The following is a 23932-nucleotide window of genomic DNA, read 5'->3' as shown; positions in this document are numbered from 1 at the left end:
GACCAGTGCAAGATCTGCTGTAGTGACCTCAGACACACAATGCAAAGAGCTCTCTGTACAGATTCCAAACGCAGCCATATGTCGCTTGGGGAGAAGCCCACTTCTTCCCCCATACTACTAAAGGAGTTTCTAAAAAATATCCTTTATTTTCGTTGATTATGCTTATTCTCAATGTCTTTTGCACATTTAGGTATAAAATAATTTGTTTTGTATTTATATGCGTGCTCATTAAAGGGTTAAACAAATAAAGTGGTTCCAATGAATGTGAATGTATAACTTTAGCGACTCTAGTCACAATGTGTTGATCATTCCATAATCATTGTGAGACTACGAAACAGGAACTAGGCAGCATGAAAATCACTCAGCAGTACCAAGAAGGAAGTTTCAGCACTTATACAGTACTGCAGAATACACTTCTATGCTGTACCTGTGGTGTACTTTTTATTATGTGGTCTTGATCCCACTATGGGGAAATAACTGCTTTGCAAGTGCATTGCAGTACTTTAATACTTTAACTGCTTGCTGCAAAAGGAAAGTGCCATTAGAGTATTACATAAGGATAATGTGTTATGAGGCAGTCGCTAGACGTGGTATGTCACAGCACTGAGTTGCCGGCGGCCATTATAATTAGCTGTTTTCTGTGGCATTTTTAACTTGACAGAACATAGTGAGCATTATTTGATCAATAAACAATACTACATAATTCTGGCCCTTATTTGGAACTTTGTCTCATCTCCGTGATGAGCGCAACCCGCTTTTGATGTTACTGAGGTGGAGTGACTCCTTGCAAAGCAGCAGGGTAGTCTTGTTAATGATGCTGTCATTCACACTTACGCAGATTGTTTAGTAGGCATTAGCTCAGTGCCATTCCCCTATAGAATCACAGCTTGCATTTCATTCATGTATAATAGAAACATTCTGTAGATTTCATGTGAAAATGTGACATTGGAGGGCATTATGCTATAAGTTCACAGCAGTGAGCCCCATTATTGGAAGACAGCTGTTGTCTCAAATTACTTACAGCAAAGTGAAGCCATGTACAATGTACATGTGCAGTTTAGTATGGGCCACAATGACCAAAACAAACATAAATAATGTTCTCGTATTGCAAAAGAAAATTGTTCGAATAATCGCTAATGTTGACTATACAACTACCTCCAAGTGTGCTTTTGAAGCACATAACACTGTCCGCGTCAATCACTTGTATAACTAAGTTGTTAAAAAAAATTTATTTCTCAATGGCATCCACTGCCAATTTTCATTCTACTCTGGCATCTTTGGACATGTGTCGTGCTAACATACACATAAGACCTATTAATACATGGAATATACCATGTTTTTGCGCTAATTATAAATTTCAAATGTTGTCTTATAACCTGCCCCATGTTCTAAACACGTATAAACATACAAAAAGGTATACCAAAGCAGAGCTGCGGAAATATTTTGTTGAAATGTGATTTTATGTCTCTGCTAGTAGATGCTGCATGTTTGCTTGGTAATTACTTTTATTATTTCTGAACATATGCGTGACCATTTCAGCGTTTCGATTTTACTGTTCAAATTTTGTGCAAAGATTAATAGACTCTGTATGCATAAATAGTGAATGTTTCTCTTTATTGAATGTGACTATTCTATGTGTGTCTGTTGAAGATTTCCTGCACCACTCTTGTGCTACTGCTTGTAGGGGTTTTCTGGACAGTCAAGCTGTGCAGGCAGCTTTTTGCCAAAAACCTACCCTCCAGTTGAATCTGGAAAATGAACTTATACATATATTCTTATACTTATTTAAATATGTTCTGCCTATTGTGTATCCACGTGTGTGGGCTTGTGATATGCCCTGATGGCAAGGCCATTTATGGTTCGTTCAAAGAGAACATATACGGATGCATTATAGCTATTCTCTGGCTCCTCTCTTCCTGCTGTAAACTGGATTCTCTGCTTATAAGAAATAAGTGTTCCTTGTGATTACTATATGTGCTCTTGCTAAAGGTTACTGTAATGTGTTCATGTTCTTATTGAATAAAATGTTTACAAAGTTTTAACAGTTGTGCTGTTCTTTCAGATCTTAACCGGAGCAGGCAGCATTTGACGCAAACATGGAGGCAGTGCTAATGGAAACATTTAGGAGGTGAGACAATAGTCTTTTTTTGACAAATTGGATGAAATGACGGCCAAGAAGTTGCACTTTTGAAACATTATGGGATGTACTTACTATGCCGGCACCACGAGGATATTGAACTGGCGCTATTTATAATGTCGGGTTTTGCATTTATCTGGCCTTTAGGCATATTTCTTTTCTTCCATTAGCATCAATGCTGTATGATTGCTTTGATTTGGTGAGATTGTAAATTTGTCGCTTAATATCAATATTGAAATTTAATTCCTCTGTCCATGTATGCCTCCATGGCATATTGAAATAAATGAGTCCTTTGTCATGGCAAAGGATTAAATCCTTTTTCAAATGCCTGAAATGCTAAATTACCTCATAAGTTTGGACATATTGCAGCTGTTTAGTATGCTTTGTAAACTGAAGCATAATGTTTCTCAAGGTTGGCCATTGATTCCAATTTAGCAAATCAGACTGTTGTCTTCTGTTTTTGCCAGGTATAGTCCATTGATTCATTTGAGGTTAATACAGTGATAGTAGCGAAATATTTGCTCTTGGTGTTTCACTCAATGTAGTGTTATGTGCTCAGTGTTTTTTTTAGTTGTTTATAGTATTGCAGTTTATCATAACATATAATGGTGGCTGAATAACTACGCATTTGTTGCACATGCAAACTAAAATCTATTATGTTGTGAGCTTCCATCTTAGTGTAGAGATAGTCTATTCACTACCCAGGCAGAGGTCACAGCAGTTGCTACAAGGGGTCTGGTTAAGTACCAGGAGGTAGTTTCACCAACTCTTGTGATGGTAATCATGTACACCACCATTGTGAGTCTTCAAATGACTACCCTAGGAAGGGTCATTGTTGCCATTCCAAAGGGTACCACTGACTACCAAGGGGTACTTGCATGGACCACTGAGGTAGTCACATCAACTCCTGCTTTGGGGGTAATACATACACCTCAGTAGTTCTTGCGGGAGAGTCACCAGTACTGAGGGAGTCGACCACACTGTGTCTCCAAGAGAGTACGTGTTACCACCCAAAAGGTAGCTTAAGCAACTCTTGCCATGGTAGTCATGTACACCACCATTGTGAGTCTTCAGATGACTACCCTAGGAAGGGTCATTGTTGCCATTCCAAAGGGGTATCGCTGACTACCAAGGGGTACTTGCATGGACCACTGAGGTACTCGCATCAACTCCTGCTTTGGGAGTAATACATACACCTCAGTAGGTCTTGCGGGAGAGAGTCACCGGTACTGTGAGGGAGTCGCCTGCACTGTATTTTCAAGAGAGTACGGGTTACCACCCAAAAGGTCATCATATGTGCGACGAGCAGATACACCCCGAAAAGAGTCGCTTGCGACTACCTTTTTTTTAAGAGTGTAGGTTGCTAAAAGTCAGCCGGTCGGCTTTGATAGCCGAGCAAAAAAAGGATGGCAGCCTGGAAAACGTGCGCTGCAATGTCAAAGAAGGTATCGCCAGGAAAACTGCGCGTTTTGTGGAAAGAGATGGAGTCCTGTACCGGAAGTATCTAGACCGCCGAGGAGTGGAGTTCGATCAGCTGATCGTGCCTCAATGCTATCGTCAGGATCTGTTGCGCTTGTCACACGGGGGTTCGTGGTCCGGACACCTAGGAGTTAAGAAAACTAAGGACCGTCTCTTGCAAGAGTACTATTGGCCAGGGTGTTTTCGGGACGCAGACCACTTCGTGAGGTCATGTGACACCTGTCAGCGGGTGGGCAAACCAGGGGACAAATCGAGGGCGCCGTTGAAATTGGTACCTATCATTACGGAGCCTTTTAGACGGCTCGTTATTGATACAGTGGGACCTCTGCCGGTAACAGCCACGGGGTACAGACACATTTTGACTGTGATCTGCCCAGCGACAAAGTTCCCTGAAGCAGTGCCGCTTAAAGAACTCAGCTCAGTTGAGATAGTCAATGCACTACTGTCCATATTTGCGCGAGTTGGTTTTCCTGCGGAAATCCAATCAGATCAGGGCACAGTGTTTACTAGCGCTTTGACGACAACTTTTCTCGAAAGGTGTGGGGTAAAGCTGCTACACAGCTCAGTGTACCACCCACAGTCGAATTCCGTTGAGAAGCTCCACTCCGTCATGAAGCGCGTGTTGAGAGCGTTGTGTTTTGAACATCGAACTGACTGGGAGCTGTGTCTGCCTGGGGTGATGTTTGCTTTAAGGACCGCGCCGCATGCGGCTACGGGGTTTTCGCCAGCTGAACTGGTGTACGGTCGCTGGCTTCGATCTCCGCTTCGCATGCTTCGAGAATCGTGGGAAGGTAGGGGCGACGACCCAGTCGTGGTGGAGTACGTACTTAAGCTCCTCGAACGCTTAAGAAGGGCACAGGAGTTGTCAGGTGAAGCAATGACAAAGGCCCAGCAGAGGGCCAAGGTTTATTATGATCGGACAGCCAGGGCCCGTCGTTTTGAGGTGGGCGATGAGGTCATGATATTGCGCACATCGCTAAACAACAAACTAGACGTGCAGTGGGAGGGCCCAGCACGAATTGTTCAGAAACTGTCGGACGTTAACTACGTGGTAAGTCTGCCAGGAAAGCGGAAAGCACAGCAAGTTTACCACTGTAATCTGCTCAAACCTTATAGACAAAGGGAAGCAGTGGTGTGCATGATGGTAAACGTTCCTGAAGAGCTTCCGGTCGAGCTTCCGGGACTAGGCTCAGTGACGAACAGGGAAGACACCGGTCAAGTCATTAGTGACCTTATCAGTAAAGCACCGCTGTCGCCCGAGCAGAAAACCGAACTACACCAGCTATTACAAGAGTTTCAAGGTCTGTTCTCTGAGAGGCCTGGTAGGACTTCTGTACTTACTCATGATATAGAACTTACCTCCCCAGAGCCAGTACGATCCAAGGCGTATCGGGTGTCACCCCGCCAGAGCGATATTATGGAGGCTGAGGTAAAGAAAATGCTACAGCTCGGTGTTATTGAGGCAGGTGAGAGTGATTATACCTCCCCTTTGATTTTAGTTGAGGTACCGGGCAAGGAACCTCGTCCTTGCGTCGACTACCGCAGGCTTAATTCCATCACTAAGGATCAACTTTATCCGATCCCTAACATCGAGGAGCGCCTTGAGAAAGTTAGTAGCGCTCAGTTTATTTCCACCCTAGATCTTGTCAGGGGTTATTGGCAGGTTCCACTTACAGAAGAGGCTAGTAGGTATGCGGCGTTCATTTCACCAATGGGAACATTCCGTCCTAAAGTGTTGAGTTTTGGTTTGAAGAACGCGCCATACTGTTTTTCAAGCCTCATGGATAAAGTGTTGCGGGGACAGCAAGAATTCGCTTTACCGTATCTAGACGACGTAGCGATATTCTCCGCATCCTGGTCTGAGCATATGGCACACTTGCGGGCAGTGCGAACCCGCCTGCGCGAAGCGGGCTTGACAGTAAAGGCTCCTAAGTGCCAGTTAGCACAGGCCGAGGTTGTCTACCTCGGTCACGTGATTGGTCAGGGTCGTCGCCGCCCCTCTGAAATAAAAGTGGCCGCTGTGCGAGACTTTCCGCAACCGCGCACAAAGACCGATATTCGGTCGTTCTTAGGTGTCGCCGGCTACTATCAGAGGTACATCCCCAGGTACTCTGATATCGCGGCTCCCCTGACGGATGCTCTAAGAAAGTCAGAGCCTCAAACAGTCGCCTGGGACGAGACAAAGGAAAGAGCTTTTAGCGCCCTAAAGAGTGCCCTAACAAACCAGCCTGTGCTACGATCGCCAGACTATACAAAAGGGTTCATTGTTCAGTGCGATGCTAGTGAGCGAGGCATGGGCGTTGTACTGTGCCAACGGGAAAAGGGAGAAGTAGAACACCCCGTCCTGTATGCTAGCCGTAAGCTGACCAGTCGTGAGCAGGCGTATAGCGCCACCGAGAAAGAGTGTGCATGTCTCGTGTGGGCCGTTCAGAAATTGTCATGCTATCTAGCCGGCTCGAGGTTTATCATTGAGACGGATCACTGCCCTCTCCAATGGCTGCAGACCATCTCTCCCAAAAATGGCCGCCTCCTGCGCTGGAGCCTCGCTTTACAACAATATTCCTTTGAGGTGCGTTACAAAAAGGGGAGTCTCAACGGTAACGCCGATGGCTTAAGTCGAAGCCCCTAACGTAGGAATCAGCCTCAAAATTGTTTGTTACTGATGTTTTTCTTCCTGAGGCAGGATTTTTTTTAACATATTGCTTTTGTTTAGTGTTTCAAAGTGATGATATGCTTTCTAGTGCAATTTTCCAATTTGTGGACGCGTTCTGAGTGATGTTAGACTACTGTAAGGAACTAGGCAGTGGTATAAAAAGGGGAAAGAGCCTGGCAGGGCTTAGTGAGGGTTGTGCCGTGCTTGCTGACTGAGCGGTTGAGTTTCAGCGTAGTTCTAACGCTTGCCGGGAACGAGAACAAAAATGTGAACTCTCCCGAAGTCACTTTGCAGTGTCCCGTGCGAACCTGAACGAGAGAACGAGGCCTTCTCTGTGCGCTGCGCTCAAGAAACGTCGAGGGACGCCCGACTTCGGTTATGAGCATCATCGAGCGACATCCCTCCGGACAGCGGATGCAGTCCCCTGTCCATCGGGATCTCCTTCCCCCGGCGGGGCGGTCTGTTGCGTTTCGCCTGCGACGCGCGGTTTTGCCGGCGCGACTGCGGCGGGGCGGCAGACATTTTGGCCCGTTCGGCGTCGCCGCAACGCTCCCCGCCAGGCGTTTCCAGGCGTTTCCAGGCATGTTCCGATGCCACGTGTCTTCATGTGCGTGTGTGAGTGTATGTGCCATTGTGCCCGAACGGCGGCGATGCGACAGCAGGGGGTCACCCTCTCCTTCCAGTCATTGTGCCCGACCAGAGGCGCTACGAGAGCCGAAGTTACCTTCTCCTCCCAGTCTTTGTGCCTGACCGGCGGCGCTACGACAGTGTGCGTCACCATTAGCCCATTGTACAATCACGTGCTCGTCTATTGAGGGGTTCCTTCTTGCCCTCAACTGCGAGAGTATAAAAACAGCTGCCCCCGGACGCCAAAAGGAGGGCTCCGATTTCTTCTGTTGAGTAAAGTGCTCTCCCGTCTCTCTACTTCGGTCAACCTGACCGCCAACTCTTTGCAATGTTAAAATAAACAAGTTGTTTTGTTGTTACCAGTCGACTCATGCTTTGCCGGGACCTTCGGATGCTTCCAGTTGTACCCCAGGCCGCCAGGCCAACGCTACCCTTGGGGCTTGCGACCCAGGTACAACCACGGGCGTCAGTGCCGAGTTCCCAACAACCGATGCCATCGGTGGGATCCAAACAATGCCAAGAGTGCTTTCTGGCAACTGACTTTGGATCATGCAAGTTCACGGCTTTGCACATTCGCAACACCATGGGGCCGTTACCGTTTTCTTCGAGTACCGTTTGGGCTTGAGACAGCCCCTGAGCTGTTCCAGCAGGCCATTGACAAGGTATTTGAAGGACAGGCCGTTGTGAAGCCGTATTTTGATGACATACTGGTTGCCTCGAGGACTCCAGAAGAACACAAAGTCCATCTCAGAACTGTTCTGACCATAGCTAGACAAAACAACTTGAAGCTTAACAAATCAAAATTGAAGTTAGGACTTTCATTCATTAAATATCTGGGTCACCAGTTCTCCTCAGATGGGCTATCCCCAGATCTTGGCAAGGTCAGATCGACTGAGGCCATGTCACTTCCATCAAACAAGTCAGAACTGCAAAGATTCTTAAGAATGGTGACATATCTCACGAAGTTCATCCCTAATTTTTCGGCAACTACCAGTCGTCTGCGTGAGCTTCTCAAGGCAGATGTAGCGTGGCACTGGACAAGCCAGCACACAGAGTCTTTCAAGCTCATCAAACAGAAGCTCACAACAGCACCTGTGTTGCGTTATTTTGACCCATCCAAGCCGATTACAATTTCAACAGATGCCAGCTCATACGGCCTGGGATCGGTTCTCTTGCAGGAAGGCAGACCAATCGCATATGCTTCTGCAGCCCTTACACCTCCCCAACAACGTTATGCTCAAATAGAGAAGGAACTTCTAGCTGTGGTGTTCGCATGTGAGCGGTTCCACTATTTCACTTTTGCACGCTCTGTAACAGTGGAAACAGACCACAAACCTCTTGTTGACTGCAGACAAAGGATCTAACAAAAATGTCACCAAGACTGCAAAGACTTTTGCTCCGGCTACAGTGCTATAGCACTAAACTAGTGTATGTACCGGGGAAACAGCTAACTGTGGCTGATGCCTTGTCAAGATCCCCAAACCCCGAATCCAAGATGGGAACTGCAGACAGTGATCCAGGACTGTTGGTGTCCAGTCTGGTTCAAGCGTCGCCCACCAAGCTCAAGCAGATCCAGGAAGCAACAAGTCGGGATTCAGTCTTGCAACAACTAACCAAGTACATTCAACAAGGATGGCCTGATCGCCCTAGTGATGTTCATCCTATGGCAAGACCATGCTTTCACATAAGGAGTGAAGTGTATATCACAGACGGCTTTATTTGCTGTGGTCAACGGCTTGTCATTCCAGGAGTTCTCCAGGCTGATGTTCTTGAGAAACTCGATCAGGCACATCGTGGCGTAGTGGCTTGTAAAGGACTAGCAAACCAGAGTGTTTATTGGCCCACACTCAACAAGGACATTGCCACCCTTGTCTCAAGCTGTGACACCTGCCAATCCACCTAGAAGGCAAACCCTCAGCAACCATTGCTTGACAGAGATCTGCCAGCACGACCATGGGAAAAGTTGGCAATTGATTGCTTTCACTGTCAAGGCAATGCATATATCCTTGCTGTTGACTACTTTTCAAAGTACGTTGAAGTGAAACGTATGGAAACCACTACAGCAACTTCAGTTATTTTAGTCCTGGAGGACATCTTTTCACGTTTTGGACTCCCCAATGTGCTTATCTCTAATCAAGGAACACCGTTTGACTCGCAGGCATTCAGAGCATTCCTGCAAGAATGGGATATTGCTCATGAACCATCATCACCCCACTACCCGAGGTCCAATGGGCAAGTCTACAGAACAATACAGACTGTTAAGTCCATGCTGATCAAGTCGCACAGCGATGACAAAGAGCTGTCTTTGGTTCTCCTCAACTACCGTGCCACCCCAACCATTGGAGCATCTTCCCCAGCAGAGTTGCTAATGGGCAGGAAATTGAGAACGTTCATACCAACCTTGCCCCATAATCTGAAACCACACTACCCCACAGATGCACATCAGAAGCTTCTCAAACGCAGACAGAGTGCACAGCACAGATATGGAGACAACCACACTCGCATACTTGCACCTCTGAAGAAACATCAACCTGTATGGGTGAGGCACAAGAATGACTGGAAAAATGCAGTCGTCACACAGGTTGGTCCTCAACCAAAGCGCTACGCAGTGCAAACTACAAGTGGAGCAATTTATGTGCGTAACCGTGTGCACCCGAGGCCACGCACTCAGGTGGTCCGTGAGGCCACTCGTACAGCAGAAGACTACGCCCTGGATGAATCGGGGCCAACAAGTGCCAACAATGCTACGCCTCACAACTATCCTGAAGAAGCAAGACATGCTTCGACATACGTGACAAGGGCTGGAAGAGCCATACGGCCACCGGCCAGATTTCAGAACTGAACGTCATGGAGTGCGTGTTTTATTGTTGTAATCGTCACTCAAAAAGGGGCGTGTTATGTATCTCCTGGCGCCCCCTACAAATCCGACAGTTTTAATAAAGGCTAGGCCAGTCGTGACCGCCAGAGTTGTTCTCAAAAAATGCAGTATGTCACTCGCGGCTTCGTGCCGTCGCATCTAAAATCCCAACGCAACCAACCCAACAACATTACACTGTCGACGTAAAAAAGCTTGCTTACGCTATTCTAATAGGCCCTAAAATTGAATATGCTGCGTCGATTTAGGACCCCGATCAGGCCTACGTTTTTAACATCGAATCCTTGAGAGCCTTGCTGTTCGTTTTATTTTTTCAGACTACTCATCCTATATAAGCGTCTCAAAACAAAAAAAGCGTGCATAACTGGAAGACCTATCATATCGCCGCAAATTTGCTCGCTTAACACTTTTCCATAAGCTTTATCACCACCCATCTCCTCACGACGATTTCTTTCAGTCACCCCATGCCATCTTTCAACGACGTGATCATTCTTTCAAAGTTAAACGCGTAAAGTGCCGTTCGTCCTCTCATACCAACTCATTCATTCCTCGCACGATCATTCAGTGGAACAATTTGCCATCGCATATCGCCACAGAAACTGACACAACAAATTGGAAGATTTACTTCGCTGTGATGGAAATGTGTAATAATATTTTGTTCATTGTTATTTTGTTCATCATTTCCTTTCGTATGATGCTTTACGTTTTCACTGCTATATTTTATTCTTGCTCTGTGTTGCTTTTGCTAATGTGTACAGCGTTATTAATGATTGTATCCCCCCCCTATTAATACCCTCCCCGTTAGGGCCTTTAGGGGTACGTTGAATAAATAAATAAAAAACTGCGAACTTCATGCATGGACCGTGATATGGGAAAATCTACCACTTCCTGAACTTTGTCAGGGTCTGGCCGGATACCTGCACCGTCAACGAGGTGCTCAAGGACTTTAATTTCACGGTGGCCGAAATTGCATTTAGAACGATTCAACTGCAGGCGCCCCGGAACACATCGAGAACCACTGACAGACGGTGCAAATGACTTGAACAGTTAGATGAAAACACAATGACATCGTCGAAGTATAGCATAGGCAAATTGAACATTTCATGCCCCGAAGAAGGGAGTCCATCATGCGTTCGGATGTCGCTGTGGCATTTCACAGGCCACAGGCATTACCTTGAATTGATAAAGACCTTATGGCGTTACGAACGAGGTCTTTTCCCGATCATTATTGTGCCCTGCAATCTGCCAATAGCCCAAACGGAGGTCGATCGAGAAAAAATACGTAGTTCTGTGGAGACAGTCAAGAAGGTCGTCAATTCGCGGCAATGAATAAACAGCATTTTTATTGACCTTGTTCAGGTGGCAATACTCGACGCACAAACACCAACTGTTATCCTTTTTTTTTCATGAGGACAACAGGGAAAGCCCAAGCGCTGCATGGAAGGCTCAATGATCTCATTTTCGAGTATTTTGTCGACTTCTTTGCGAACGACATGACGTCCAAATACGTCCAGGTACGACGTTAGCAAGTGGCGCAGATCCTGAAAGTTGAACGCAGAAAGGTCAGTTGCTATTATTTTATCGATGTTGTCGGCTGGCTTGGACAGTGCCTTGGTGCGAGGACGGCAAGACGGTATCGGGATCAGCAGCAAAGTGGGCGTGTCTTTCAAGGGCAGATACACTCGCCAGTCTGATGTCTCGCGGTAAGACTTGTGTGACGGTGTCAGAAAGAGGAACGTAGTACGTGCGGTTGTCAGCAACCGCACGCGGCAGGGCTACGGTGCGCTGAGGCATCACGTCTAGCGTCGGTGATAGCACATAGTCGCCGCCCGGTACCTGTAGGATCGGTAACAAACGTAGAGGCCTTCGGCATCAGCCAAACAAATTCGACGGAACACAAGTGCGTGAATGGTTTATCGGCGGCATCCTGGAGCTACAGAGGAAGTTCCAACTATGGGAGATCGGCGGCACAATCGATGAGGGCTGAGTGGGACGACACGAAATCATTGCCAAGGATTAGTTCGTAAGGGAGTACTGGTCCAGGACGGCCAACAGAACTATGAAACTGTGTCCAGCGATGCTCGCGCGAGCGGTGCACATTCCGACGGGAGGCCCATCGGTGACTCGTACGCCAATACAAGTAGGAAGTGTCAGCACTTTGCGGAGACAATGGCGAAGGTGAGAACTCATTACCGATATACATGCGCCTGTATCAACTAGCGCCGACACTTTCACACTGTCTACCTCCACGTCTGAGGAGCAAGAGTAAGAAAGAAAGAGAGAATACAGGGATGTTAACCAGAAATGCGTGTGATTGTCCACCCTACTCTGGGGCACGGGAAAGAGGGGATAGAAAGGTCAGGTAGAGAGAGGGAGGTTAGGGGGAGGAAAGCCACGGTGAGCTCGCGCATGCACGTGGAAGGCCTGAGCAAGTCAAAGACGTTCAAAGCACTTGGGCCAGTCGCCCCCAAGAAAGACAAAAGTGCCTTCGCAGCTTTGTGGGCCGACTAGTGATGGGGACGGTCTTCAAGGAGCACCTGCGCAGACAACGGCCGATCGTCCAATCGTTGCAATGTGACGACTGGAAAACGTCTAAGAGGTTTCGAGTCATGGCACGGTCAAAAGAGGATTTTCGGCTCGCGCAGCCAATGCCGTGGCACCTGCGGACGCTGCATCCTTTAGTTTTCGAGGAAGCGTCCGGAAGAATTTGGCGATTGGGACCGACCAAGTAGTGGGGAGCGTGATCGACGATCACATAGTGGCGGTAAACTGCTGGAACTCCGTGCGGGCACGGTTGCGTCATTATGGTGCAATTGAGAGCCCTCCTCAAATGTCGAGCATCGGGATTCCTGGCGCCCAGTGTTGAAGAAGGACCGGCGTGGTGGATACGTCCGATTGCGGCAGTGGCGCGCAATGTCGCCAATCCCTAATAATGTAATTAAATTATGGGGTTTTACCGGCCAAAACCACTTTCTGATTATGAGGCACGCCGTAGTGGAGGACTCCAGAAATTTCGACCACCTGGGGTTCTTTAACGTGCACCTAAACCTAAGTACACGGGTGTTTTCGCCCCCATCCGAATGCGGCCGCCGTGGCCAATCCCTCTGCAATTGAAGCAGATCGGCCTGTCGTCATGTGAACTGTACCGGGTCGAGATATTGCCGATAAGTGGGCTGCCGGGGTCGAATGGACGATGGGTGCACGGCCGTACGACTGAGCGCACAAACAGGGCTAACACCAGCGTCATCCAAATGCTGGGGTGGTATTCTGCAAGAGTCCACCTATAGTGGACTGTCCATTTAGGCCGCTGCTGATTGGATGCAGCTGTTCGAGCGAGGAGGAGACGAGTGGCCCTAGCCAATCAGGAACGGCCGAAATAGACAGTCCACTAGGTGGACTCTTACAGAATACTTCTCCTGGTGACCAATTGTTTTAATTAGCGCAATGCTTCGTCGATATTCGTGGCTATGAAAAGCAGTATGGGACGCTGCCTCTATCTCGCGTCGGACGATGTGCACTACGTCTTCTGTTGGAGAAGCTTGGCGAGGCAGCCGGAGATCCTCGCAAGATCAACTTGCGGTATACAGCGTTAGGCAATCGGATGAAACTCCACTGGATTCGGCGACTCTTCGCTTGCTCAAACCACCGGCACTTTGCGTCAGCCAGTGTGGTGCACTTCTTGAAGACGAGTAAATTAAAAGCATCGTCAGTCAACGATACATTTCAATGTGTGACTAACCTTGTCCGATTCCGACTTCTTGTCATCGACCTTCCGACAAAGGGCCAAAATGTCCTGAATGTAGGCGATGTATAGGATCCCGTATAGTTGACTGCACTCGAGTGGCGATTTCTTGTTTTGCTGCGCGCCGACAATCATCTGGCTGTCCGAAAAGATCTCGAAGATTCTGCTTGCAAAGGTCCCAGCTTGTGAACCGCGCTTCGCGCGTGTCGTACCACATACACGCGCGCTGTGCCTTCCAAGTGAAACACAAGCTTTGCCAGCACCAATGTCGAATATACCAGCGGCTGGAGGCACTGACGCGTTCGCATAACAGTTCTACCAGTCTTGTACGTCGACGTTGCCAGTTCCGGTAAACGTAACGAGGTCACGAACGTGCGCTAAGGTGACCGATGCTGTCGCAGTCGGCGAAGCAACAGCAGATGACTCGGGTTGACTGTTCAGTAGCGCAGTCTGCGTCGCCATTTCCTTGGGTATCACGAGGCGTTATCCAGCACCTCAACCAAAACGTAACAAGGAAGGCGAGAGGAGAAATATGTATTGTTGCGATTATACGGACATTTCGGGAGCATTTGTGCCGGCGCTGTGAGGTTGCGTGTAAAGTCCAAGGACGATAAAATCGTTGCCGCGCGCCGTGTGCTGTATGTGCGAGTGAAAGCGTGCGAGGACAATTCGGCGATTGCGGCTGGATCTTGTGCACGCAACGGTGAATAGCGGGGAAGAAACGCGCCGCCTTCCGTCGCGAGCAAGGCTTCGTAGGGAGGGTAGGCAGGGGGAAGGGAGGGACGTTCTACTCCGGGCGGGCCGGACCGTTGTATCTTTAAAGCCATCTGCGACGGGTACACAGACCGCACTGCACTGTGTTTTCGCCGATTAGTTCGCGTTAGATGCGAGCGGCAGCAGGAAGGTCGATTCGCTCGCTGCTGCTGCCACGTTTCCTCACTGCAGTGTTTTGCAGCGAGTTTTCGCGGTCATCGAGTGAGATGTGTTCATGTTTGCTTCTGTGCGCGTAACACCACGCTTGCTAATTTAGTAAGTATGCCTATGTTAACAAGTTTATACGACCGATAGAACCACTATACTCACTTCGGATAGCTGTCCACCAATTTGCTAATGCAATCGATGCTTGACATTCGGACGAAGCTGCGACTTTTTCACAGTAGCTATATGTACAATAGGCGACATGGCCATGTCCACACGCGATCTGAGAGGCACGCCTTCATCGCCCTCCTTTCGCTGCGCCTTCGTCCGCGTGCTTGGATAACTGTCCCGTGACAATATGATGCTCGCGTTTACCAATCGCTGTGTTGAGCAACGCCATCGACATCATACAGGAGGCTAAGGTAGACTTAGCATGGCGATTTCAGGTCTAATATAGGCTTGAAATTTGTGAGATCGATGCCGGTGGCTGACGCAGACATACTATACCGATTGGCGCTTAGACCTTCCTAGGCTGCATTAGGCCGTGCACTCATGTTTTAGTTCTTACGTCAAGCGATCAGATTTGAGAAGACCTTTGAATTCACGCTGGCGATTTGCAGACGCCGCGGTTCTTAGTCGAGTGAAAACCGCTACGGGCAAAATAGTTCACGACACACACACACACACACCGCGGCTGATGGTGCGCGTCGCATGTTTGAGCAGCCAAGTGAAATTGCCGCATAGTCAAGTTACAGCTGCAGTGAAAGGCTGTACAGTGGTTCTTCGACGACCTCGTATGGACTGACATCACCTAAATTTCACGGGGAATGTGCTAAAACTTCTTCACATCGTTCCGCAGCACGCGACTGCAGCACATTCAAACAACGCCGCGCCGGTCTTGCACAAGTCAGAGAGGAGGAGAAGCTCGCGGCCGCCCCGTGGGCGCTGGCTTGCTTGATCACGTGGGGACGCGTCCATCACTCGCTTCAACGGCCTCCGCGTTTACACGTTTACAATGGGTGTCTATGACGCAGGTGCGGCCTAGAAAACGTCTGTTTCGGGAGATATCGTAGACGTAATATCGTAGCTATGGCCAAAGCTTCGCGTCGTCCACCCAGTCACGTGACTGGGTGGACGACACGCAGCCTTAGGCACAGCTTCAGAGAACATGAAAATGCGCCTTGGAAGCTGATTAAGCCGTGGCCAAACGGCGTGAGCAGCGTATATGGTGCTTGCTTTAAAAGCGAGGCTAAATATGTATTCTAAGCTATCCGAACTTCCGCTCATGAATTGATTCAGGATTAGCGTGTTTTGCTCTTCGTTCTTTATTTGGCAGACGTTTGAAGCAGCGGCTTGTCACATTTCTGACTCAGTAAACTTTATTTGTGCATTCACTATCTGATTATTTCTGCCTAATCGCTCGCGGGTGTGTTCAGTTCCGATAGATTTAGTCTTGCTATGGGCAAGGCTTGGAACGTAAGCGTTTTGTGCATTGCAATACCTTGTAGCGAAGATGAATTATCGCAAGTAACTCGCTTACTCATGTTGACCGTCACGAAAGATTCAGCTTCGACCATACGTGCGCTATCGGTGTAGTCCGTCGTGTGTTGTGCGTATATGGTGCGCATATATTCAAGTTTCCGCCCAATCACTTAATGACACGTTGGCGATAGAGTGGGCGTGCGATTCCGTGCCAGTAGATGAGTGTGGATAATGTGCGCGAAGCGCGCAGTGACGGGAAGCGGAGCTACTCCCTTTTTTTAACGAGCGGTATACTCACTCTTGCCGACGTTCCGGGGCTGAAGCTCTTTCTTTGAAGGTTAGCGATACAGCGCTGGCGGATGAGAAAATTTCTGCATCCTCGAAGGAAGCCGTACATCTCGAAGTGCCTATAATACGTATACGGACAGTTGCACCAGTGGTCCGCGAACTTAGCCACGCAGATTCATTCAATTCCTTAATGTGCCAGTTACTATTTTTGCAGCCAACTACTGCACATGTCTTCAACACACATGATTCAATCCAGCATGATTGAAGCAGAGTGCGTTAGCGAAAACTTAGCTGCATTTCCGACAGCTGATCGCACAGAAGCAAGGCGCCGAAGCGGTAATGGTTTCGTAATCGTGCGCTGTCGCTGCGGTGACATGCAGATGAATGGATGTTATGAGCGTCTCCTTTGTAACGGGGCGGTGGGTCGCGCCACCAAGCTCTTGTTATTTTATTGCCTAATGTCCTACCTACGTTAAAAAAAAAGAACTCACGATGAGTTCCCATAACCAAAGTTTCTGAACCTCTATTGTGAACTTTGTTTTTGTTCGCCTCCGTTGTTTGTCGTTTCCTTACTTTTCTTCCACCAATCCTCCAATCGCCTCTTACTAATCTCTGTTGCGGACAGGTTTACTTTCCCCCTGCTATCGCTGAACCCAAGGGATTCAAGGAGGCCAGTGATTCCTAAATCGACCGCTGGGCAGATACCTTCACATTCTAATAAAACATGCTCCATCGTTTCCCTAGCTTTACCGCAGCAAGCACATGCTTCTTCTTTCTTCTTATATCTCGCTTTATAAGTGCGTGTTCTAAGAAATCCCGATCTCGCTTTGAAAAAGTAATGATCGAGCTTCCCTTTGAGTTATCATAAATTGTTTCTTTCCTGATTTCGTCTTTTCCGATAATGTAGGTACTCAGGGAAAGTTTCTTTTCCATTGCCTCCACCCAATGGGATTATCACAGCCTCTCTGACTTTCCGCTTGGCGTTCTTTGTTGCCGTGTTGCTCACCCTACATACAGGCCGCATACTTGCTGATAAGCTTCCTAGTTCTTTTCCTCCACTGTGAATCCATGTTTTTCCTGTACAAATACCCGAACCACTCTCCCAGGCCATTTTATTTCCTTCAATATTCCTCAGTCGTTCTTCGTGATCAATTACACTGTGAGCTTCCCTCACTTCTAAACTTGTCCAGCTCATATGACCCATGCGGCGCGGGACCGAAAGGGCCATCCCGCTTCTCTAGAACAAACTGCTGCGTGAAAACGGCAAATAACACCTGAAAATATTGAGGAAACCAGTGTTAACTATTTGCAGATAGACGTTAAACTTTCGCCGCACATCACCCAAACCATACCCTCCATTTCCACTAAATGTGAACTCGGTTTTACGTGCATTTCTATGAGGACTTGTAATGACTTCGATAACTTGCATGAGGGATTTTTCAAGATGCCTGTAAATAACGGACGCTCTGGAAACATTGTCTACACACTACCTGCAGGGCGCTGTTATTTTCTCGAAATGTCAGCACCGTAGAGTGTCAGTTCTTTCACTATTTTCGGCAAACCTTACACGTTTCAGAAGACGCGCTTTCAATCAAATCATTTTCTGCAAAGGCTGTATTTATCATATGCAGTTCAACCTTTCATTGGAAATCACTCAGAACTTGCACCCATCTCTATGCAAATTGCTAGTTTTTTGCCATGTTTAGTTCTCGCAGGACACGTGGCAAACAAAGCATACTCACTTCGCATAACGAAGAAAACGATGATTTATTAAAGTATTCCCGAAGCTCGCAATTAACCCACACACTCGAAGCTCTCGTCAGCCTCGCACATAACACGGCTCCAATCGTCTACAGATATGAAATTGCTCCGACCTTTCTTGTTCTCAGGGCAGCGAGAAAACATTGTAAGCACTTTACATAATACCTCAACAAAGGCAGAAAACGAGAGTGATAGCACCTTTAATCTAGCCCCTAATGACTTCACATACTTCAAAAGCTTTCCGCACATCACCCCTGACGAGGCGCCCATTTCCTGCAAATATAAATTCTGTGAATTAGTTCCAGCTTTTCTGTACTCGCAGCAGCAGCTGCGCTCTACCACCCCGTCCCTTTCCCCAGCTAAACCAGTTCCATAAAACTGAGAAACCGCAGTCGACAATGTTGTCCGCGTTACCGCAGAGGACAGCAGTCTGCGCAATTGAGCTCTGCCGCGTCACCATCCGCGCGCAGCCGAAAACGAGTAGCTTTCCCCGCTCATTATTAGCTCCGAGCGAAAGCATGTTGCGCGGGGGGCGGATGACGGCTCGAAAACGAGGATCGACGACTGTGGCGTGCGCAGATGCTCGCGGTATGACTCCCCGCAGCCAGCGTAGAAACCGCCGCAACACGTTTTCATTTCCGGACTGCAGTAGCAGCAAGTAGCCGGCCCCAAAAAGAGCACCCAGAGGGGGAGCCCAGACCGCGAGCACGGCGTAAAGGCGCTGGGGGGTGGCAGGCGGCCGAGATGCATGTCTGCTTGATTAACCTGGACGACGCTGTAGTGTTTTCTGCCACTTCGAGACGCGCGGCCCGGGGAAATCAGCCGCGGGAGGGGATTGACGCCGCGCACAACAGGGCGGTGAAGCCAAACAAGAGATCGCAAAGCAGACGAGTGAACGGGAGCTGCAGCAGAGCAAGCCGCTGCGCCGAGCAAAGCACAATAAAGAAAAACCAGGTACTCCAGCGAGGCGACACCCCACCTTCTGCCTGCGAACAGACAGGAGCCGGGAAAGCGACGACTCCTGCAGGCAGAGCTTCGTCTGCTGCTGCTTTTGGGAAAGCGCTTGCCTTCTGTTGCTCGCCCGCCATGCCGTACACCTCAGGCGGGAAGAGAACATCTCTCCTCCAATCAGATAGCCCGAAACGGCGGGTCTTTGAAGATTGCGCTGTATCATTGGCTGAGAGTGGTTCCCGCGCGAGTGAGAAGGAAGGCGGCAGGCGACAACGGCGCCTCTCGTGGACGCTTCTCGCTTGGGCATCGTTGCGGGAACAGACTGCCCGTCGGCCTCGCCTGTCGGGTGTGTGCGTTTGTGGCTGTGTGTGCGCGAGTTTCAAGTCTGCCTTGCAGCTCTGCTTGGACTTGCATCGGTGGCGTATCGCAGTTTCCACTTGCCAGCGCAAGGAACTCTCCGTCGTTTCGAAGCACCGGAGGGCGAGTGATCGACAACCGTCTTAGTCGTGCATAAGTGTGTGACAGTGAATGTGCGGCCGGTGACGCGCTGTCTTTCGCGACAGGGAGTGCGCGTTGTTGCCTAGACCAGTCAATTCACCAGTGGGCGCGGAACGTGCACAACAGGTAGCCACCGTCTATCTACAGGCGCCTGCTCCGCTCCCAGAAGTCGGGCGCGCTTCTTCGTTCAATATGAATGCGAACATCTGAGAGCTCGGCAGACCTTGCGGGACGCAGAAATGACCAGGATTTAAACGGCGGGTGAAGTCGCCTGTGTCTGTGAATTCGGTGAATCAAGGATAAACAACGGCTGCGTGATCCGTAGATGTCCCTTGCATACAAGGTGAGAAAAGCTCCACTGTCAGATGTTCCCGTCCCGTTATTTTCTCGTGAAAATACCACTGCCGTTATGGGCCTGAATGTTCTGCTAGCTTACAGGAAGCTAACCAACGTTACTCAAATTAACAAAAATAAAACTCCCCCCCCCCCAAAAAAAAAAAAAATTCTCGCTAGCAGCAGCCCTATAGATACCGATCCGTGCTGCGTGCAGTATCGAAAGCGTGCTGGTACAGTTGGAAACGCCTGCACGGCTCCAATGCGGGCGTTGCATCCAAAAGCGACTCGGTTTGCTCGCGAGTGAGTTGGCGCGATAATCGCCATCTCCTGCCGCGTACCGTTGCAAGCATCCGAGCTGCACTCGTCGAATTTGTGACGGCCGCGCCAAACCGGAGTTTTTTTTCCTGTTTGCGTCAGTGCTACAGCTTAAATGGTAAAGCAAGTAAAATGGCGTGAATAAATAAATTTCAGCATCGACTCTCAATCTTCGCCTTAAAGGTCTATAGTACGTCACATATAGTCTCAAAAACACGCTACACATCGCGCATGCACTGAGAGTCGGTTAGGATGAAATTAAAACAAGCACTCGCCAAGAGTGTAGTACAGAGTCAAAAAGTTGACGTTCTGAGGCCCGCACGGGTTAGTGAACACAGCGAGCTATACCAACAACGCGGCGACACATTGCTATGTCCATGGCGGCTCAAGATCTTCTTGTCTGCGTGGCAGTATATTGGTGCACAGCAGATGCTATTTTCTCACCCATATATGCGCACCAAACAGGACAAGCACTACCGACAAGTTTCTTTCCGACATATACGTATACCACATGCGTGTTCGTATGTGCAGAAACGACGTTGGTTGCAATACAACCGAACGACAACAGATCTTAATCAAAAGATTACAGTTTCAGGTCCAGACAGCTCGTCTCCCTTGAGTGCAGTCTGGCGGTCGGTACTGTCTGTGCATTTATTTATTCTATGCCTCCAGTCGCTCACGCGTTACGATGTTTGTTCAAAATTTATGTTCAAATTTATGTTCAAAATTTATGTCGCTGGAAACCACCGTTGAACCAGCAAACATAAGGGCGCTCCTGTTCGACCTACGCAGAACATCTTGCAGGATATTTAATGTAGACCATGCCGACGGCTCATTAGACGTAAACACTACCCTATTTTGCACAGCCACCTAGATTCTAGCCTGCAAGCAGCTGATATCCCGAGTCTGGCGGCAGCCGATCACATTACGCGCGCTGTCATCGACTGCTGCCGCTTTCTTTTATTTCGTGCAGTGGCGCCGTGCATGACAGCAACAATAACAGAACAATGATAGCCAGCCAAAGAAAAAGAGAAGAAAGCATCGAAATTTCATTTCTTTTTTAAGGCTTGCCTTAAAAGTTTGTTTTTCCTTCAACGCGAATTCGAGGGACATGCTTGCAGTCGCTCTTATACAGTTTGACTGCGCTCGGTCAAATGGCAAGGAGGGACCACCCACGGTAAGCCGTTAAATTAATCTATGTGTAAAACCAGTGGGTAAAGGATGTACCCTCGCCCTGTGTCCGCTAAAAACTTCAAAATCGCCAGTGACCACGCTCTGGTGCATCGTCGTATAGCGTGTTTACGTAAGCACTCGATGAATCCGTGAAAGCGGCCACAACTGTGTCCTCGTCCAAACTGTAAGTGATCGCTTGGCCTGAGAGCGACAAAAACGTTACAGTGAATGGGTGCTACACACGAGCTTATGCCAGTACCTCTGCTTTGCAAAAACACCTTCTCGTCAAACGTGGCGAAAGTTACCCTTTCGACAACAGCTCGAATGCCCGTTGACATTTTGGCAGAATTCACATCCACCGCGCCACGTCTGTACGACTCAACTCTCGCTGAACAGCATCGCCTCTTCTGGAAAAACATAACCACCGAACTCCTCTAGGCATTCTACCACGTCGAAGCTATTCCAAGTGACGAAAGAGGCATTAATTTCTGAGCTCTACTGTTTTTTTAAACTCACTCATTTGTTCTCGTCATGTTCCTTTTTCACCGACTGTGGTTCCAAACGGCATACCTGGCTTGTCTGTTTTAGCCTCAGAAAATAGCACACTGCGCTTACTGCTTACCGATACGTTTGTCCAAAGTAAGCGCCTGCATATTGTGCCGGTTTTCACTCGAAGCGGATCGACGCGGTTAACGAGCTTTCTCGTCACCGCGTGCGCCAGTGACTTGGTGTTAACTGGTCGGGCATCCAGCGAGGGCCAGACCACACCTCGCCCGAATCGGTACGCGAGTGAGATTGGTTGATGCCCGTTGTCGTGCCGTTGTATTGCCATGCCAAGTGATGTCACTTGTGCACGTAATGCAAATACGCGAATGTCGCGTACTTACGCGACATTGGCGGCGTCGCCGATGTGGCACGCAGCTCGTGGCCGCGAGAGATTCACGTCTTTCAGAAAACCTCGCAGCCTTTGTGGCTCTCGGTGTGCAGCCGCGAAGCTGGTCTCATCTCCTTGATGTGAACCATGCGCGTTACAGCTTGTGACGGTGCGAATCTCCGCGTTTATTTTCACATGCCACTTGTTGCTAATCGTGTCGGCCAGTTAGAACATTTATCTCGCTCAGTGACGGCTTTCAGTTTTCTTTTAAAGCGTGCATGCAAGACATCGCTAGCGCAGTGTGTGTGGAGACTTCTTACACGTTGTTGGGTCATATTTCGTGCAGGTCAAGCACGCAAACAACGTAATTTTATTGGAAATGAATGTATGCACGCGGAAAGTTGTTCTCCACTAAGCGGGCAATCTGTCAACGCACTGTCCATGCGCGTTGACAGAAAGGACGCGCTTTGCGTGCTCTACTCTGTGTGCGTGCTCGCGATATAGTTAACGTTGCGTCTTCAACATTTTTTAAACCATCCATCATCCGCGCGGGAAAGTAAAGAAGAATGCTATCTTTCCACCAGCGCGGAATGCGTAGTGCTAGCTGCGTGCAGTTTGGCTAGCGTGGGCTCGAATCGGACGCCCGTTCTCGCACATCAGTGTCTGTCCAAGCACGCTCTAACCGTGCGAGGCCACTCGAGAACGTTACGAACACGTTCCTCTAGTGTGTTGCTGTTACCAGCGCGACAGCAATTCGACGAGCGTCCGCGCTTTGCCAAGAGGGCCGAACACAACGGCGTCGCTGCCGCGCGAGTGGTTTGCACGCAGCGCCTCCTGGTCCGCGGAGCTCATTGTGCGCGATAAACAATGCGGCCCTTGGGCAACGTTGTGCGCGCCGCCGTTTATCGTGACCGGCTGTGTGGCCGAGCCTGTCGACCGCCCCGTCGCTCGCTCCGCGGCATGACTCGTCGGCGGCGCCCAACCGCGCTCGCAGTGGGGGGCGGTCGAAGCCCACGTCTCGAAATCGGCGATGAAGAACATAGAGCGACACCACACGCGCTGATGCGAACGTTGCAGCCATTCTTCGGTGTCCTCCGTTTCACGCCGCCGAGGAAGTGGCGTGCACGCTCGAAGCAGTTGTCGGAAACAGACGACCACGGTCTTCGCACGCACCAGTCGTCCAACGAGGCTTCGGGCCGACGGGGCTGCAGCGCTGAGGTCAAGTGTGTTCGCCGACGCCCAGCACGTCTCCCGGGAGGTTATCGCGAAACGAAAACTGGCATACATAGGTCGGCAAAATATAGAGAGCCTTGTCCCGATTTCAAGGTGACATTCAGCCTAGCCCACTCAGACTCCGCCGAACTTGCTCGGGAAGGCTTAGTACCCAAACTCACTTGGGCTCGCAGGATATTCGCGAAATCACCGAGTCATTCTGACTGCCGAATTAATGGGCTCAGACTTGAAGCGTGTCGGAAGGCGCTCGAGGTTAAAGGGGGTATCGCGCACGCACTGCATAAATGACCCAAACTTGGATAACCTTTCTCAACGATCTTGCAGTGCCCACACCGTTTGCAGTACAGCCTCGCACTTATAAAATTTCGTTTACTGGACGCGATCACCTTATTCAGATGGCTCGCACGCTCTGGCGGATTCCCCGAACATGGTGCGTCGGATCACGTTCGCCAGGCGAGCTGGCGTGCACGGTGGGCTCGTCATGAACCGTTCGCACCCGGCTGAAACAAGTTCGCCGAGACTCGTTCAGACGCCGCAGCGGGCTCTGTGCGCAGACTCGTCGAAAAGCGAGCGAGTAGTGCGCGGAGTCC

The 23932-nt window shown here is 49.2% G+C and overlaps 1 protein-coding gene across 4 annotated transcripts in view; it reads left to right on the top strand.

Annotated features, from left to right (window-relative positions):
* The first annotated feature begins 19235 nt into the window (after nt 1-19235).
* LOC142559719 (latrophilin Cirl-like) overlaps nt 19236-23932 on the top strand; it is a 504865-nt gene continuing 500168 nt past the window's right edge. For all 4 annotated transcript variants that reach the window (XM_075671296.1, XM_075671294.1, XM_075671295.1 and 1 more), the window contains exon 1: nt 19236-19754. The gene's annotated coding sequence lies outside the window, so the exon portion shown is untranslated. The remainder of the gene's footprint in view (nt 19755-23932) is intronic.

The sequence above is a fragment of the Dermacentor variabilis genome, chromosome 10 (assembly GCF_050947875.1).
Source record: "Dermacentor variabilis isolate Ectoservices chromosome 10, ASM5094787v1, whole genome shotgun sequence".
NCBI classification, from domain to species: domain Eukaryota; kingdom Metazoa; phylum Arthropoda; class Arachnida; order Ixodida; family Ixodidae; genus Dermacentor; species Dermacentor variabilis.
The sequence above is the reverse complement of the archived record's forward strand: the minus strand, read 5'-3'. Positions and strand labels throughout refer to the sequence as shown.